Source organism: Ambystoma mexicanum, chromosome 13 (assembly GCF_040938575.1).
Source record: "Ambystoma mexicanum isolate Mex_15411 chromosome 13, UKY_AmexF1_1, whole genome shotgun sequence".
Taxonomy (NCBI): domain Eukaryota; kingdom Metazoa; phylum Chordata; class Amphibia; order Caudata; family Ambystomatidae; genus Ambystoma; species Ambystoma mexicanum.
In genome coordinates, this window is record NC_090938.1 from 251,398,893 (window position 1) to 251,413,012 (window position 14,120).

The 14,120-nt window shown below is 45.2% G+C and overlaps 1 protein-coding gene across 2 annotated transcripts in view; it reads right to left on the minus strand.

Annotated features, from left to right (window-relative positions):
* PNP (purine nucleoside phosphorylase) overlaps positions 1-14,120 on the minus strand; it is a 379,606-nt gene that overhangs the window by 229,665 nt on the left and 135,821 nt on the right. The gene's annotated exons all lie outside the window — the stretch shown is intronic.

Genomic DNA, 14,120 nt, shown 5'->3' on the forward strand with positions numbered 1-14,120 from the left:
ATGTTTATTGACAGATCGTTGGAGTCGAGGTATTCTTTAAGGTTGGCCAATTGCCGTTGTAGGCCTATCTGGGTTTTGTCTAGAAGGACTATGTCGTCTGCGTATATTAAATGACCGACTTCGATGTTATTTAAGTTTGGAGGAAAATATCTCACGTTTTTCCGGTGTTCAGGAATGTCGGCAATAAACAGTTTGAATAACTCGGCTGCTAGTGGACAACCTTGTTTCACCCCTGTGTTTGTTGGTATAGGGTTGGAAAGAGCACCTTGGTTGTTTAGTCGAATGCTGATTGAGGTGTTTGAGTGTAGCGCTTTTATTGGGTCCATCAGGTTGCTTGGGCAGTTCCATTTCTTTAGTTTGGCCCAGAGTTTTGAGCGATTAATGGTGTCAAAGGCACTACGTAGATCGATGAAGGCTACGAACAGTTTGGTTTTGGCCCTTATACTTTCCAATTTTAGAATTGTCATTAAGAGCAGGTTTACTTCCACCCCGACTCCTTTTGTGAATCCGGTCTGCCGAATGTCAGGGATAAAGTTTGTCGTTGACCAGTACGTAAGCTGTAAGCGTAAAAACGATGCAAAAATTTTCCCAATGGTGTCCAACAAGGCTATCGGGCGATAATTGGATGGGTCTGCCCGATTGCCTTTTTTGTAAATTGGGACTATTATTGCTTCTCGCCAGGATCCAGGAATTGTTGTTGTTGTGGACAGTCTGATAAACAGAATTTCTATCAATTTAGCCCATTCCTCCGCGTTATCTTTTAACATGATGTTAGTTATTAGGTCGGGTCCAGCGGCATTGGAGTTTTTCAGTGCTTGTATTGCAGTTTTTATTGTGTCGGCGGCGGTGACTCGTAGCCCCCAAGAAGTTGAATTTATCTCTGAGGCATTTAGGTCTTCTTGTTGTGTATTACTGAAGATTTTTGCGTAGTGTTGTGTCCATTGCTCGGGGGCAATTACGTTTATCGTTGTTGGCTGATGTTTGGAGTTCCCAGCGTTTAAGATGGCCCACGTTTCGCGGGAATTTTTCTGAATTAACTGTTTCAGTAGCAACTCCGCTTTATCTTGTTCAATTATGATTTTTTGTGATTTAAGCCAGGAGCGATACGATCGTCGTCGATTTTTGATGTCTTGAATTATAGAGCTTCTGTTGTCGGTGGTCTTAATCAGTTTCTTTAGCTTCCTCACGTCTCGTCGCATTTCTCTTTTTGCTGACGTTATTGTCATGGATGAGACATGTTTGTGTAGATGACCCATGGTTACATTGGAAGTACGTGTTGTGACAAAGTCGGAGAGTAAAGGGATATACTCAATCAACGAGTCGTTTTTGTTGACAAAATTCTGTCTTATTTCTTGGAGGTTCCTTCTATTTATTCTGAGACGGTTGCCACCTGCCGTCACTGAAATCGGAATTTCATAGTACCGAGTGTCCAATGGCCATTCCAGCTGACAAGTAAGTCGCAAAAGGTTGTGATCGCTCGTTGACATAGGCAAGATTGTTAGAGACAGGTTTTGCCCAAATAGATTATGTGAGGCCCAGAAATAGTCAATGATTGAATGGGTCTTGTTGTTTGACCACGTTTGACTTGGCGGTTGGTCTCCTGTGACGTTCCCATTAACCATTAAACAGTTCCTTGTGCGAAGGGCACGGCTCCATAACATGCCGCGGGTAGGGATGTCTTTGTCTAGAGCAGGCTTGTAGCTCTGTGTTTCGCGCTCGTATTTAAACCAGGCACAATTTAAGTCTCCTGCACAAATGATTGAGAGATTCCTGTATTTCAATAGGGCCTCATCAAGGATGTGGAGCATCGAACTGAGAAAAAGCTTGGTACTGATTTTATGTGGATTCCAGTAGCCGTTTAAAATGAGCAGATGTGACCTGGCGTCAACGGATTGGTGATTTGATTGTAATAGGACGCCTTGTATGAAGGGATTTGGAGCGAATGAAGCCTTAAGTTGCCACCATGTATTAATTTTAATCATCATTAATAGTCCAGAAGAGGGGCGGCCTTTTGGTCCTTTGACAGCAGGATTTAATAGGATCGTAAAGCCATCTCTCGTTGGGGGTTCACTTAACCAAGTTTCTTGGAGGCAAATGATAAATGCCTTGTCCAGGTTGACATCAAACCGATTGAATAGGTGAGACGACCCCCTGGTATTCCAAGAGAGAATTTCACGTGTACATTCTGTTACACGAGCTGATGGCTAATTCCGATCGGTTGTGCTGTGCATCATGTTGTTCATCAGGATCCGATTTGTCTCAGATCTTTGAAATTCTACTCGTGATGGTTTCTGTTTGTGCTCCATATGTCTTTGTTCACGATGACAGGGAGCAGAATACTGCGGACTGGTTTTCTGATTGTTTGTGCCCAGGTTTTGCGGTTCAATTGATACGTCAAAGCCATAGCTCAGTAGATCATTTGCCGCTTGCAGAATAGTGTTCCGTACTAAGGCAGATGGAATATGCAACAGCACTGATCGCAACGTCGTTCCGTTGCGTATTCTACAATTCTTATGTCTGCTGACACAATCGTTCGTAGTGACGGAATGCAAGTGAGTAGTTTCATCACGTTTTTCCTGTTCATGTTCACGTCGTGATCATCGTGATGAAGATTTTGCAATCTGAGTTTGCAAGGTGTTAAGCCGGCACTAGAACCCAGTGAAGTAGATGCCTGAGAACGGTAGTGGACTGGCCTGTTCCCATGCGAGTTTGTGTGTTTTGGATTCAAATGGGATAACTTTTGTTCCTTATTTGGCCTCGTTCTTATTGGATTTTTGTCGATGTTCGTAGATCGATTAGGATCGTTCGCGGTCGTTGGTGAGTGAATCGATTGTAGAGTTTCTTGAGCAAAATCTGGAGCCGAGTCTTGGTGGTCGATTGACAAGTCCTCCGAGTATGTAGATAGGTCACAGATGTCGATTGTAGAGCTGGGAGAATCGTTTGTAGCGATTACTGAATCAGAGTCAGTTCTTTGACGTTTTTTCGGATGGACTTCTGGGGCATCGAGCTTCTTTACCTGTTTTGTTTGTTTTTTCCTAGTGTCTGAGTCATTTTGGTTTACTGCTTTGACTTGGTTAAATAGTCCGGGGGTGGGGACCTTTGGCAGATTTCTAATCAGGTTTCGAGAGCTCAGAGATGATGTGCATTTTTTGACTCCTGGTCTTGGTATTGTCTGGCGTGAGTTCTGAGCTTGGCGTTTGATGTGCTTTCCAGCGTTAAAGTCTTTTACTTCTATTTGTTTGGAAGGACCTTGAAAGATGCCAAAGGAGGCCACAGATTTCAATGCCGGAGGCTGAGATGAAAGGCCATTTGTTGGGAGATTTTTTGAATGGTCGCAATCGGAAGCTTCTTGAATTAAAGGAGATTTGTTTGAGCTGATCGCAGATACTTGTTGTGAAGCAGAGATCTGAGGGCAACGGACTGAGTTGAATGTTTTTTCCGATGAGGTTAGAGTTTGATTCGCTGTTGTCTGGATTGTTGTCTTTGTTGTGACCTGCGAGGAAGCTTCCTGCATTGTGATTCTTTGGGGTTCAGGGTTTCGCGTGGGCGTTGAGTTTATAGTTTGGTGCTCAGTTTTGGAGTAGATTTCGGTTGAGAAATGTCGCATCCATTTCACCGCCTCAAGAAGGCCGTCGGATAAGGAGTCGTTTTGGCAATGATGACGGGCAGCAAGGTCGCTTAAGCGTTCTTGCCAACGCATTGTCTTTTCGGCTTCCTGAGTCAGCTGTTCCTGTAGAAAGTTTGTAACAGTCTCAAAACTGTCTATCTTTTCCTTTAATGAGATCATGAGTAAGGACTGGTCCTTGTAAGTATCTAGCAAAGATTCGTACATTTTTAAAAAAGGCAGGAGTGCTGTTGAAGATGCGGCTAGTACGTTGTTATAAATCTGCATTGCTGCTGCTGATGAAAGACTCGGTTTGGGTCCCGCTCCGGTCTGTTCACCTAGATTAGACTGGTTACTGTTTATGGAGTCTGAATGAGAGTCTGATATTGATGTTGCATCTCCAGTTGCGTTTGCCGAAACTGCTTTTGGGGCGGGTTGAATGTTTAAAGACAAGGTCTTGTTTTTTGTTGAATGCACGGGTGGTATGTTTTGATGTTGTGATTGGGCGTAGTGCTTCGTATGCCGTGACGCGTGATTAAGTTTGCCGTCAGTCACGCATTTGGGATGCAGTAGCAGCCCAAGATGGGGGGCTTGTCGCGTCGGTTCACTAGTGTGAGGCATCCCTGCTAAATTTTGCACATCACCGTTTTTCTTGTGGGACCAATCGATGTTATTTCTTTGATCTCCTTGCTCTGTTAGAGTCATAAGAGAGGTCCTTTTTGATGGTGTAATGTCCTTTTCATTAAAGGAATTTGGCTTTGTGTAGACAAAGACAGTACGTGTGGGAACTTTATCCAAAGTTTCGGCAGCTCGATGTTTGACCGCGCTTTGAGCTTTAATGTGCTTCAAGTTTGATTTTGAGGAGCTGGCGGCCAAAGTGGTTTCGTCGTGCTCAATGGTTGCAGTTGCAATTAAATTTGATGCAATGGCATTTTTTGCTTCAGAATAGCTTGTTGAGGCAAAGTCCTCGTTTTCTTGTGAGGCTTCCAAGAGCTCGACATCCGTTAAGTCAAATGGCGTAAGGAACTCGTCTCCTTTGTTCGAGTATAGTGGTTTGACAGAGGTAAGTGATTCTGTGCTCCTGTTTAAGGGGGTGAGGTCGAGTAATGATAGTAGCGGTCGTTGTGGAGAGCTGGTGGTGCCTTCCACATCGGTTCCGTCGTTTGAAGTTAAGACCATAGTTTCAACTTCGCTGACTTCGCTGGCAATAGCTGCGTGCAAGGCGCATGTGGAGATTCCACCAGACGTATTAGTGTTAGGTACGTTGATTTCAGCATCATCGGGACTTGACGTTGACAGATCAATTAATGTTGTCTCATTAATCGCAATATCAGGTGTAGCCGATGGATTTTGAGGAGGCGCGGTGTCTCCCTTTTTATCAAGGGTAACTAGTGCACATATTTCGATGGAAGTCTCAGTGGATTCCTCAATGTGCTGCTCGTCTGAGTACGTTATCATCAGTACGGGCGAGGGGTTAACGGCGATCGTGTCGTCATTAGTACTTTGGTCGATTGACAATGAATCAGGAGATCGAAGTTCAGACATGTTTTTAGGTGCACTTTTGTGAAGCAAGGAGCTTACCTTTATTGGCTCCACTCTCGCGTCGCTTTTTAGCGCTGTCCAAGGGTTTTGCATACGGCGTTGTTGAATGGTTTTCCGTCGGGTAAGAGGGCCAGAGCCTGTTTGGCCGCCTGTGCCGGAGTGGGCCTTCATGAATAGCTGATTCGCGCTGCCGAGACCAGCCGTTGACTGCCGTAGACTGACTCAGCTCACGACTCCGCGCGCGCTCCGCGCCGGAATCGAGGCTAAATAGGATCCGCCTCCAATTGTCGATGGCCGATGTTAAAGGCACAGCACAGGCACAGAATATTGCGGCTCCAGCCGGCAGTGCAGGGAAAGAGAGAACACGTTGCTGCAGCTCCTCACGAGAGAAAAGTCGTAGCTGACTGCCGTAGACTGACTCAGCTCACGACGATTTGTTGTTATTCTGTTGCTATGGCAACAAACGTATTTGGTGACATGTTCATGATCGAGTTTGAAAAAGGCTATTTACGCTGTAATGCACAGTTGGATGGATCTAGAAATATAGTTCCCGACCCATTATATTTACTTGGTTGCCGAGGCACCACTTGTGTTGGTGACACCTTCAGGGTGCAGTTGTGCAAAATGGTTTAACCAATTAGCGTGCTGCCCCAATTGTAATTTGAAGGGAAGGCTAAAAAAGCATGCTGGGGACTTCAGGCGGCTTTCGTATGCCTTATCCACCAAATATTGCATGTCTAGATTGTACTTATAGGTAATGTAACTGAATAACAAACATTATCAGATCTTCTAAGGTGTCAAAACATTGCAAAACCTAAGCCCACCTAAAAAGGCTGAAACACCTTGGTGTAGACGCACTACCCCCAACCACAGTGCACGGACACCGTTTTATACAAAGAGAACTTTTGTCTTTAACATTTCTATGTAATGTTAAATTGTCTATGTGTATACTACAATATGCAAATTCCTTGACAAACCACGAGTGAGGTCGGTTTTATATCTTACACACACAAATTGGCTGTTGTGCCAAAAAATGTTTGGCTCTGTGTGATGTAAATATTTTTGTCTGTATTTCCGGTTAAGCACCGTTTGATGTCTTATCTCTTAAATGTCCATTTTATGTTGACTTACACAACTTTAGATATATAAAAAACGAGATTGGTTTCACAGAGTATGAAAAAGTGACTATTTATTTATGCAGGGGGTAACAAGGAGTAGGAATATACTCTGAGCAAAATTTATCTTGGACATAGTCAACTGTAATTTTTGTAGTCTTCAGAAACTGGCCACTGTATAGGCTAGGACCACCCCAGGTGTAACATCTTGAACGATACCCAAAAAAGTGCCTTCACGAAACACTAACCAGCAAAGGGGAAAACCTTTTACATAGAAGTGAATGTCCAGGGAAGGGATTGGGCCAGAACAGACGGAGCTGGGCTCCTGCAAAAAAAGGTCTTGCAAAAAATCCGTTCCATGTAGACTCGAGGCCCAACCTCCCCCTGTCCTAATGAAATGGTCCAAGGAATGCACCTTGGAATTTCTATTACAGACATGTTCGGTAGTCATTCTTAAATTCCCAAAATGCACTTTGTTTTTATGCACAGCAGCCAGCAGCCTATATTCAGGGCACCAACATTATTCGACAACTAGCTGCGCCCCCGCCTCTCAGTCCGGACCACATCACTGACAATTCGCACCCCCACACGTTACCACCTGTCCCGTGCGCGTTTAGAGTGAGCAGGGGAAGCGAGTTCACCAGTAAATGTTGTCTATTTTCAGCACTCGGTGAAACCATTTTGCATCGGATTTTCTAGTCCGCACTGGCTGTGCTAAACCTACGAACCACATCCTCCTCCAGGTTGTCAGAATGTGCTGTTATTTTCGCTTTCGGACAGGCCCGAGCCCTGCCTAACAGGAACAGTGCGGTCATCGTGGGTGGGCGGGAGGAAATATCGTTATGCCGCCTGCTAACATATTGCATCAGTGTAACGTTGCTCAGTCGTGCTGCATTCCACGTAAGCCATGCGGATGTTGATGCGGCTCATATGTACCTCACAGCCAGTAATCAGGGTTTAAAAAAAAATAAAAAAAAATAAAGCAGCAGCACTGGATAGACGTGCATTTGTACTTTTGTATCTTTCACAGCATAGCACAACCACAGCCGCAGTAGAGCGCAATTTACCTACAATGTAAATCTTCCGTTTATAATTTGCCAACGAAAAGTTGGACTTCTTTCGAAAAGGAAGAGTACGAGAGGCAAAAGCGAGTGTTTACAGTGCTACATGTGTATAACGGCCACTTCCTCTATTGAGAGCCAGCCCACCCAAAGGGGGGGCGGGGGTCGGGAGGGCTGGTTAAAACAAGGGGGCTGGGGTGAACTGGCATTATTACCTTTGTTGTGGTGCGCCACCAGGGCACCCCAGCTCTCACACAGCAGGCAGGGGAGCAGACTTATGAATTTCCCGGGGGTGTCCAAACACAGGAAGGACATCACCAGCAGTCAGTCATATGACCGCATTTGCACGTAGTCGCCAACTTGATGCAAGTGGGTGGGGCGCAGAACAGTGGAAACATTGGCTAGCATGTACTGCATATACTTAAGACAAGTAAGAAGGAGGTTTAAGCCTCCCAGGTGCATTCCAGTAGGCCATAACTGCCCCTACTCCACCCCTCTATGATCATCCAGGTTGTAGTAGCCCTCAAAAGGCAGAGCAACACAAGTAAGATGGGAGAACGAAATGCCAGCCCATCATGGGAGTGTGTCAGCCCGCAGAAAAAAAGACTGTGCGTGTGCCTCCTACCTTGGAGCACAATCTCACTAATTTGGTGCAAATCTCACAAATGGGAGCGTGGGAATCCCCTGTGTGTGTGTGGGCTGCAGACCCCGGATCACATGCTCACTTCTTCAGTGTAAAACTTTGGCCAAGACTGTTTAAACGTAAAGCAGAGTGGCTGTGAAGTACATGCACTGTGCCATTAAAAATAAAGCAGCTATGGTGGGTGGAAGTGCTGCTTCGGTGGCATCAAGAGTATGTAATTCCCTGCGAGGTAGTGTTGGTCATTTCCTATTGAAGTATATCAGCCCTCTTGAGAAGTGTCATTAAAACTGAAGCTGTCCAGTAGGCTGGATCAGTGCGGCCCCATAAAAGGTGTAGAAGCCTCTGTGAGAAGTGGCAGTACTGTCCCAACGGTGAGAAGTGTAGTATTTTCACATTAAATAGGCTTAAAACACTTTGGGTTATTGAATAGCGCTGCTACATTCTCATTAATTCTACCCCTTTAAATATATTTAGCTCTTCTATAACCACGACAATGTTGAGTTATTCTGATGATGATATCAGACTTGCTCAAATAGTTCTGGTTCTGTATCATTAAATGTACTTCAGATCTTCAGAGTCTCGGGAGGATAGCTCAGGGGCAACGTGCTCGTCTTGGAAGCAAGATGACACTGAGCAACACAGGTTGGATCCCTTGGTCCGCGCTTAGAAACCTCTGGGTATTACACGCATTATAAATAACCAATACAAATAAATAAATCGGCTCAGAAGTGCTGGGCCTTGTCAATAAGAGTGTTGTCCCATCAAAAGTACAGCAGCCCCACTAAGATGAACTAGCATTGCCTCAACAAAAGCATAGTATTACCGCTGAGAAGATTCAACAATTATAGAAGCCCTGTTGGGAAACAGTAGTACTACCCCATCATCAAGATTATAGCGAGCTAACTGAGGAGTACAAGCATTGCCCCATTTCAAATATGGCAGCTCTACTACAAAGTGCTGGCTCATATTGTTACTGTCTCTTTAAAAATATAGAAGCCCAATCGCTCTGCACCATTGAGTTACAGCATCCCTGCAAGTACTGTCCCATTGAATGCTATTACACTGAACAAGGTCAACAGTATGGCAAGGTTCATACTGGGTTCTATGTGATAATTCTGCATTTTGAAGAACAAATACAAAAAAGACAGATTTATTTCAGTCAATTTGTGTGGTCTTCAAAATGCCCCTCCTCTGCTAAGCCCCCCCCCCACAAGAAGGTGGTCCCACCTAAACTCACACCCCCCCCCTCTCCTGCACTGTTTCCTTCCTTAGAATTCAGGGGAGTTCCCTCCTTCAACGCCTCTGTTCCCCACCCATAGCATTCACACTCAGAGACATGCAAACCGTCTCATTTGCCCTCTCCCTGCCCCCTCCCTCCGCAGATGCAATGCAAGAGGCGGTGCACAGATTTGGGTTGGGTGTATTTGTACACCTGTGCACCACTCTTGGGAAGAGGGGTGCACAGATGTAGAGGTACACCCAACCCAAAACGATTTTTATAAATTGAGGGACAGAGACTCTTGCTTTGCATCTGTCCCGTCCCTCAATTTATACAAATAGTTTTGGGTTGGGTGTACCTCTACATCTGGGCACCCCTCTTCGCAAGAGGGGTGCCCAGATGTACAACTACACCCAACCCAAAAAGATGTTTAGAAATGGAGGGATGCATCTGTCCCGCAATTTCTAAACATCGTTTTCTACCCGGTTTTTACCCGGGCCGCCAGAGAGAGACAGTATGGATGGAACAAAGGGCCATCCATGCTGCATCTCTTCTCTGCGGCCGGGGGGAGGAAGGGGGGGCGCTCAGCCCCGTCATAATTCTGCCGGCGGGTGCCCGGGCCCCTGAGCACACGCGTACCCGGCGCCCATGACAGCAGGCAGCCCCTTCATTCAAAGAGCTGCGTGGTTGAAGGAACACTTTAATCATGTGGCTCCTTGAGTGAAACTGTGTCTCTGTACTCCGAGACAGGAGGAGGGCCCGGATCTCCTATCATTTCGGAATAAAGAGTCTCCAGGCAGCATGAAAGCCCTTTAACCATGAGGCTAAAGGGCTTTCATGCTGCTCGATGACTCTCTACTCAGAAGCAATAGGAGAGTACTGCTCTCCAGCCAGGTTTCAGTACTTTTTAAAAAAAAAAAATAATAAATAAAACAACCGAATTAATGACACTTGCACGCAGTCTGTGTAACCATGCAGCACTTCGGCTACACAGGTTGCATGAGGTATCGTCGTGGCTGGGGCTAGTCAAGGGTGGGCCCGGGTTTGGGAGCCCTTCCTGGAGACTGTGGGGGCTTGGCCGAGCCCACTTAAAGCCCTGCCTGTAGCGATGAATGGCACTAGAATCGGAAGCTACACTCGAACCCACCAAATACACCTTAAACTAAAATCGGTTTCAATGTTCACTAGTAGGACTGTCCCAGAGTTTCCCTGGATTACCCAATACATCTTGTGGTCAGAGTTACATTTCAGACATCACTGGCTTAAGCCCCTTGATGCTGTGGCTCAGTACAAGATTTAATGGCATTGATGTCGATTTGAGCTGGAATTACTGACCAGTAATTGATTATCGTAGATCAAGCATGAACAGACCAAACTGGGTTATTCTCAGCTTCTCCAGCATCCTCTTGGCTCTAAAAAAAGTTAACTAAAAAAATAAATGTCCCAAAAATATCTCGTGGCAGACCAGAACTAGGGAAGACATTAAGCGGAAGAAATCATCTTGTCATATTATCGCGGTTACCAAAAAAATTAAAAAAAAGTGCACGAAAAGGGTCTGAACTGTTACTTATATAGGTTTCATGAAGTGATGGGATGGTTTAGGGAGACACGCTCTTCACTTACAGCTTGTAGATCATACCTACAATGTTTTTCTTCGAAGATAACAAATGTATCAGACCGGATTATTGGTTTTACCCCTTCTGATGTCTGTCACTACAAAAAAGAAAAAATACCCTATTTGACCCTAGAGTGTCCAACAACTACAAAGTAGTCTATATTGTAACCTTTGCATTTCCATGTTGTGGTCTAAATCCAGGCAGTATGCAGCGCAGGGACGTTACAATTGGTTGGATCCTTTCAACACTGTAGACCAGTATTGTGACCCAGCAGCGTGTGCAATCAAGATCTCCCATATAATTGGCAGGATTGTGCAGATCATTCATTAGTGCAAGCATGGATTTGCATAATTGTTGCAGATAGTTCACAGTTAACGATTTCTCACGACGTTCATGCTCAGCAACATTGCTGCATATTTCCCAACATTAGCCCACAACCCCATCTCAATCCACGTAACCCCCGATAGGTCAGCAAAAAACGCTGTTAATCTTCAGACTTGTTTCGACAAAACATTCTCTTCCATGCACCCTTCTGCCTCTCTTGCAAACAGACCACCCACACCTTTATACGTATAGTGCTTTAACCTGCTTTATTCCAAGCCCTACTTCAGGAATTTGTGCTGAACGGGATCGCCAGCCCGGTGGCTAACAGGAGGAGAGGAAGGCAGCAACTGAAGTACCCAGAGATGCGTTTTTCGTCACAAAGGGTGGCCCGAGGCATGTGGCATTCCAAAAGGGCACCTAACCCCACAGCCACAACACCCCCCAACCCCTGGAGGGAGGGAGCTGGCGAGTGCAAAAAAGTTGAGCCTCTAAATATATACGTACATTGTTGCCCTTCAAGTATACCGAGGCAGCCAACTCCAAGTTCCTTTATATTCATGAATGGCCCTGCTCATCCATTTTGTACGAGTGTATATTGAGCTGTGAGTAGACTGAGGCATGTTGCCACTTCTGTGTGCCTTCTGCCACTGCTGCTGAGAAATGGGACACACATTTTCGAGGGTCCAGGCAGTAGGGGCAGCTCAATTTTTGTGTTAAAAGGATTGACTCTGTAAGAAATGTAATGTTACTAATTTTACAATATTCCTGCATCAGTTTACAGCCAACCATATTCTTTTTAGTCATCACCCTGCAACATTTGTACCTCTCTTGAACAAGTCCCAACACCATCTCACACTAACACTTTTTTGGGCCTCGGCTATTTAGCCTGACCCATACTCAAATTCTAGCTCATTCGAACTAACAAACTACCTAAGCCCAACGTATTCTAACTCTCAAACTAGCCCTGCCTAACGGTACCGCAGGTGGGATCTTGTACGCTGTGCGGTCCAAATGTAATGTGTTTCGATGTACCCAGGAAGAGGAGGTGGTGGAGACTATGGAAAAGATGCAGTCACATTGCTGGAAATGTTTCTTCACGTGACATGTTTTCAATAGAACAAAATATTAAGCCATCAAGGTCATGGATCAAATGCCCTTTTTTTCTTTGGTCGAATGGGTAAACTATGTTACCCGACCTGCATTTTTGGTGAAATGTAATTTCCTGCTTTTCTAAACATTGTCCCAAAGAGACAGATCTCGCCAGCGCTGAAATCCGCTCCTGCATCATTTGAAATGCAAAGGCTATTTCGTTTCTCCAGCAAAATAGGTAGAGGAGGGGTGTCTTAAGCTACACAATGTTTAAAAATGGACATGTCAACCTTTTACTTTGAAGTTTCTGTATTCACTCGTTAATGTAAAAAAATAAATAAAAACAAAAAAAAAAGAAAAAAAAAAAATGAATTGCCACAGCATTGGCAAATCCAACTTTTTTGGCTTGTGTATAACTATGGACACTTGCCAGGGCACCGTTATATGCCCAGGTACTCGCACCATTCTGCAGCTGCTACAGTTGATTGGCCAGTTAATACCACTATGGCAGTGCCTGGCAATTGCCTTTCCCATGCCTACACAAAAGCCAAAACTGTTGGCATTTTCTGGTTTTCCTTTGACGCTTGTAGTCTTACATTTGTAATAAGAAAAGCAAAACTAGAAGTCCCAGAATGCAAAGTGCAGATGGCCAACAAGACTGGCTGAAAGTGTTGCACACGACATGGCAGGTATCCAGCGGCCACAGGGTGTGCAGCCACCCAAGATTGCCATTTTTGTTTTTCGATGGTTTGCAGCTGCTAACAGAAATGCAAAGCAGTAAAGAAGCAGCATGTGGTGGGTGGCACATAAAACCCAAAGTGTGTCTTCGAATGTGGGAGATTGCTCTCAAATTGGAAGCTACTTACTGAGGATAAGCACACAGCCAGGCATGTGGGCATCAAAACCTTCCCACTTTAATATTGCTGCTCCCGTGACAACAGCTCCTTGGTTAGTAGTCCATTTTGGGGTAAACAGTGCTTGAAATGTAAAGAAATAAGCAGGGTACTCACTTCCCCAGAGTAGCTTTGTCCTCAGCTTCTCCATTAAAAGTATTGCACTACTGCTGACTAATGGTTTGAATTCTGGGACTGGTAGTTCCCCCACCCCCTTCCCATGCACTTGCGCGATCTGAATGACACTTGGCCTAGTAGGATCGCTGTCTCCGTCTTCCCTCTGTTCGCCCTCCCTTGCCGAGTTGGGCCTTGAAACACTTCTGTATAGGCGCGTTATAAATGCCATATCATAGGTATGGGCGGGAGCCTCTACTTGAAAAGTAGAGTTTATTGAGCCAAGGCTGGCTGATGGTGGGTGGCACGCCTGGCTGGCCCTGTGCAGGCACCATGCTACAAGATCTGCTCAACAAGGGTGGAAATATAGAACGATGTCCTGTAAGAGTGAAAAGTACAAGACAAAAGCATACTGCACCTAAAAACCTACAATAGACACATGGGAAATGCTGTGATAAGAGCTTTGAAGCTGCCAGTCGTATATGGCGAGTTTGTGGCCCCTTTTCCCTTTACAAATAGATAAGGCACTAGAGTGTCATTTGTTCAGTTGACAGTAACTTGGCCTTTTTCAGCAAAGAAAGGAACGACGGCCCGGGAGTTAAAGCCATGTGTCCTGGGTCATGAAGTTTGGTCAAGCACTGAAGTTGGGGTTGGGCATCAAGCTGTCCGCTTACAGCAAGCACGTCGCTTGTCTACTAGGCCACAATTCCTCCAAGATAAAAGCGCGTATTTCCTACAACTACTATCTGACACAGGCAACATTATCCTACCACTGCCTTTTAACCCCTTCCTGTAAAGGGGTCCCAGTCCTGCATTCATTTTACACCTGGCAGAACCAGTGTATTTTCGCAAGCCATATGAAGCAAGGTTCTAGACGCCAGCACGAAGATATACATGTGT